Below are 5,955 nucleotides of genomic sequence, written 5' to 3'. Positions count from 1 at the left end.
TGCTACGTGTTGGACCCCTTTGGGTGGTTGGGTGATCTTGATGTATTGAAGTAGGATGGTGTTGGTGTTTCTTTCGACTTCTGTAGGGTATCAAGCTGTCTTTAGCATTTAATTTGTTTTGAACGACCACATCAAATTTGGCTGAACTTTTCAAAACCAATTTTATTAACAAATGTTTCGTATGTGAAGATGTTTTTTTAATCAGCTTTTTTTAGATAAGTTTCAAATGCATAAGCATCGATACCTTATCCCCTACGTCATAAACGTAGGTAGGACTGAATACTCATTCATCACAGATAGTTTGCACCTACCTAGGCTGCCATTTACTATTCGCTTCCCCTTTGCTGGGACTCGGGTTCGCTGCCTATATTAAGAAATTGCATACAAGTTACTTGTAAAGCTATTAGTGCTATTACCGTTATTTTTGTTCCAGGGACACATCGACTAAAACAAAGTTTGCTTTCACTCTGATCATAAAATTCCAATTAAATGAGATATGTTTCCTTTTTTTCGTTTTGATTATAGTCGTTTTAACGTTTTTAAGTCATTCGCGTCTTTATATCATGTATATATGTATACACATTTTTATTCTTTTTTTGTATTCAGAAATGGTTAATGGTTTGTTGTTTTGAAAATATAAATCAGTTTCATACAACGGGGCCGTTCAAATACCACGTGGACAACTTGAGAAGGCGTAGAGACCTTGCAAATGTCTGTTTGCAACCAGGGGTGTTATTTGCTCACACAATGAGCTCAATGTGCATTTTTTCCATAGCACATTGAGAGAGCAAAACTGAGCACTGCCTGAGCTAGCTGTCCATCAATGTGCCACATCGAAGCAAATCACTGAGCTGCGCAGCGGTAGCCCTCAGCACATTGAGCTGCACAATGTGTACCAGTATACCACCACAACGCTGAATTCAACAAACGAAAGCGAATTCTTTCCCAATAAACAAGCAACAGCAACAACACAGCTGAAATTTGGGCGGGCTCGGCCTACCGGCTGCCGAACACCGTTGCCACAAAAAAATCTGTATCATAAATGAGTCTGATCTTCGTCCATACGTGTCCCAGAATTAAATACACTGATGGTACAGATTACCGTGGCATCGCTGCTTGGCAGCCGATAGGCCGAGCCCGACCGAATTTCGTTTGTGTTGTTGATGTTGCTTGTTTATGAGTTGTTTTCTTCCTTGCAAGCAGCCGGTGTGCCTTCGTGCCGGACTGGACGAACGATGATCGTTTTTATTTTCTTTTGATGAGAAGGAAAAATAAAACGAAGAAGAGTGCTTGGCAAATTTCTGAAGCCAGAGTTCACATTGAGCAGCACATTGAGCAGAGTGGATCAGCTCATTGTGTTTTTCATCATTGTAAGGAACCTCTCAGAAAATTCGACTATCGGCGCGCAGTAAGAGAGCGAGCAGTAGATATTCTATCGCCGTGCGCGCAGTTCTAGAAAGCTTGAGCTCACAATGTGCTTTTAGAGCACATTGCGCTGTTTTGAGGAGTATAACACCCCTGTTTGCAACAAATAGAGGATAATAGCTGGTATTAAAAAAAACTAGCGATTGATTTACTAAGCTAAATCGAGCTGTCGAGCAGCCGCTTAAAGCAATTGCTTCGGATCTTATGAATGAAATTTGTTTTGACAGCAGTTTTCTCAGTCATGAGCTTTTACTTTTAGAACAAGCTAGTTTGGTATGAATAAAGCCAAAATCAAAATCAATTGCTCGACAAATCTCCTAGCAATTGCTCTATTTTCTAAGTATGCAATAGACTGCCCCAAATTTGTATGGGAAATTCAAAACCTGTGAAATGTTATACACTGCAGGCTAAAATTGATCCTAGTTCTAGTACAAGATCTCATGCCAAATTTGGACGAGATCGGATCACGGGAAGAGGTCGCTCAACGAGCCTGAAGTTTGTATGGGATTTTGAGACATTTTGTTCGGGAGAAACATGAAAAACCAGTTTTTTATCAATAACTTTGGTTCCTGTCGGCCGATTCCTTTCAAAAACGGTTTTTCTTAAAGCCTAGATTATGAAAAATATTTTATCCGAAGACTTCATTTCGATTAGAGTTAAGATAAGAAAGTTATGAAGCTTCAAAAATTGCCTAACTTTTTTAAGGATGGTATCCATCCCTGTTAATGAGTCGATGCGGTCGAACATATTGACGCCTCATTAACACTGATGAATACCACAGTTAAAAAAGTTAGCCCATTTTTTAGGCCTTATAACTTTTTTATCTTAACTCTTATCGAAATGCGGTCTTTGGGTGAAATATTTTTCATAATTCAGGCTTCAAGAAAAACTATTTTTAAAACAAATCGTCCGACAGAAACCAAAGTTATTAATGAAAACTGGTTTTTCTCGTTTCTCCCGAACAAAATGTCTCAAAATCCCATACAAACTTCAGGCTCGTTGAGCGACCCCTTCCCGTTATCCGATCTTGCCCAAATTTGGCATGAGATCTTTTACTAGGCCAAGGATCAATTTTAGCCTGCAGCGCATAACTTTTTCAAAAGTCGGGCTATTTGGGGCACTCTAGTATGCAATCATATGTGATTTGAAACTACCCGTTTTGAATTGGTAAAACATTTATTTTTTAGATGAACAAACTGTTTCTTGGTTATTTGTTAGTCCAATAGAAATTGCCCTTTCAAGTACACTATCATACGAAATACCCCTTAATGTAGGCTTGCCAGATACTTTAGGAAAAAAGCGGGACGTTTAAGAAACTCTACAACAAGCTTAATTGTATAGCCAACCATATACGTATACCCAGGGCCGTAGGAAAAACTGGCTCATAGGGTGTGGGGTTTGATGACACTCTTTTTCCTATAACATTTCACTTAAATATTTACCTAATACATACATGAAAAATATTAAAAAAAAAGTAGGTATTATCTGCATAATCACGTTTAAGTTATTTTACATTAGTACTTATTCACAATCATAACTTTAGAAAATAAGTCCTAGAAGATGCCAAACAACAAATAGTTAAGATTATGAAATATTTATAGACGGATAGAAAGCACGGGCCAAGTACTATGAAGTGTGTACCACAGCTGAGTTGCAGGAGCTGCAGGAATTGAAGTTTTTTTTTTTCAATATAGGAGCCGTTCACATACCACGTGGACAACTTAGGGGGAAGGGTTTATGGAAATGTCCACGTTTGTCCACGGAAAGGGGGGTCATATCCACGTCGACATACTTACTTCTAAATATTTTCTAAAAGTGTTTGAAATCAAATCTTAAAATTGCAAAGCTTTCCAGTTTAAGTTTAAACAATTAGTAGCCACTTGAAAGCAAGTTTTTTTTTTTGGCGGACAGTCATTGAAAACCTATCCGCTACAACTGTGATATATATCACAAGCCCTTACTTGAAAGCAAGTGATAAATAGGAAGACTGAAATTCCCTGTATCGTTTTTGTATCGTTTTTTACTGTTCGGCAAAAAGGCAGTAATTTCCGAAAAGATTTATAATCATATAAATTTAAACTTTGGAACGAGGATGAGTTGGGTCGGTGGCTCCACTCGATTATCCCAAAGGTAAGCCTTACACCATGGTTTAATAGATTGAACCTGAGTTGGGATTTTATTCGTATATTTTCCCGTCTCATGTTCAAAGCATTAGACGCTGATACTCTATCGTTTTGATATTGCTGGCAGCAATTTGTGTAGTTGCGGCCAAGGTTACCACGACATCGAGCATATTGTTTGGTCGTGCAGGTCCATCTTGTCGCTAGAACGAATTTGATGGACTCCCTTCGGGCCCGAGGAAAACCACCCTATGTTCCAGTGAGAGATGTGCTGGCTGTGATAGACTTCGACTACATGTTCGAATTATATCTTTTCTTAAAAACTATTCTCAGCCCTATGCGCCGGTCAATCGGCGCTGGACCCTTAGGTAGGTAGGTTAAAAACTATTGATCTTCGTCTATAATTCTTTCTATTTTCATATCTCCCTATCTATTTCCTTTTCTCTTAAAAAAAAGTGGAGTGAACTAGAAGTAAGCAAACTATTGTAGAAAAAAAACAAAACGAGTTTGGCTCCTTAAAGCCTAAAGGTATGAGCCGTTTCAAATAAAGAATTTGCAAAAAAAAAATTAGCTTTCGATGATAAATTTCGTATAGCGAGTCATGTAACTCAGTTCTTAAGGCGCTAAATTGAGATGTTCTAAGTTGATTACAGCAGATTAAAGAGTAAACATCGAAATCGAATACACCAGCTAAATTATCAACTCAGAAATGGAAAAATTGTAAAATTATTATTTTTCATGTATTTTCAAAGTACTGTACCTCCCTGTTAGCATAATTAGCCTAATCACCGTAGTATATTACAATAACCAACTAATGAAGCAATCGTCCATAAACTCATAATAATCAAGAAAACCCAAAAGGCCAAAATAAACGTTATGTTTTTTACACATTCATAAAGCACAAGCACAGCGGGAAAACCTAAAGCAATCTTTTTACTTATTGCAAAAAAACCCATAGCCAGCAACCTTTCTTTGCGACCATAATAAAAGAATAAACCCAAACACAACGGCATCCAATGCCAAGACCAAATTTACGTTACCTAAATAAACACGCGCTGACCTTACCTGCCGCGCGTGAAGGCATAGCATACTCAAATGAACAAACATTCTACCTAAGTTAAGAACAACATGTAAACTAGTATATAAGCACAGTATGTTAATAAAACAGATGTTCATTCAAAGCCGAAAAGTAAGAATGAAAGTATCTTTCTCTTCGAAATCCTAATCGAGAAAACGTTAAACGTGCGAAGTATATTTGATGGCGACCGTGACACGCGACTCGAGCGTGTAGAATAACGTTGACCGGGACAAGTGACTCGATCGTGAGTGAAGAGTGAAAAAAAAAATTTTTTTTTGTTTTTCCTTTGCAAAATGGGTTGGTTTACCAGTGATAACCACATAACGAACAATAATTTCGCGGCAGAAGAACTGCGTGGTAGCTGGACAACAGGTTGAGACAGTGGAGTGCTTCCAGTATCTTGGTAGCCAGATTACGCCTGATGGTGGGACCAAGAAGGACATCGAGACCCGGATCAGAAAAGCCCGATTTGCGTTTGCGAGTCTCCGAAACATCTGGCGGTCACGCCAGATCTCTCTACGAACTAAGATCCGAATCTTCAACTCAAACGTCAAATCCGTATTGCTGTATGGGTGTGACGACGCGAAAACTGCAAGTTTTTGTGAATCGCTGCCTGCGGAACATCATCCGCGCTTGGTGGCCTGGCAACTGGATCTCAAACGTTGAACTTCATCGCCGGTGTCATCAAAAGGCGCTAGAAATCGAGATTCGGGAACGTAAGTGGAGATGGATTGGGCACACGCTGCGAAGAGATGAAAACGAGATTTGCAGAGAGGCGCTTGACTGGAATCCAGATGGGCATCGAAGAAGAGGCAGGCCCAAAAGCTCGTGGCGGCGAAGTCTAGCCGCTGAAATCCGCACAGTTGACGAGAACCTCGGCTGGCAGCAAGTGAAGACGCTGGCTCCGGATCGCCAGCAGTGGAGATCTTTTATCTCAGCCCTATGCGCCGGTCAATCGGCGCTGGACCCTTAGGTAGGTAGGTAGAAGAACTGCAAACTATCGGGATAGTGCTTGTGGTTATTACCGCATTGGTGCTACTCTATTTTATTTTCCGGGCCTATAACAGCCACATGAAAGCTCATGTGAGAAATGTGGCCGCACGGGAAATCGTACTGAACAACGTACGCGCACAGCAGTAAAATGATCAAACAGTGCTCAAAGTGAAAAACGATATATACAAAAAAAAAAATGTGTAAATAAAAATAAAAATAATAAAAAAAAAAAACACTAAAGAGGAGACAAAAATCCTATACGCTGCCAGCTGTGAAATTTACGAACAGAGTGAGCCCAAACAGTGTATACAAAGTTTTTTTTTGGTTGGTTGATTTGTT

Source organism: Uranotaenia lowii, chromosome 3 (genome assembly GCF_029784155.1).
Source record: "Uranotaenia lowii strain MFRU-FL chromosome 3, ASM2978415v1, whole genome shotgun sequence".
Classification (NCBI taxonomy): Eukaryota; Metazoa; Arthropoda; class Insecta; order Diptera; family Culicidae; genus Uranotaenia; species Uranotaenia lowii.
Note: the sequence above shows the minus strand (reverse complement) of the source record.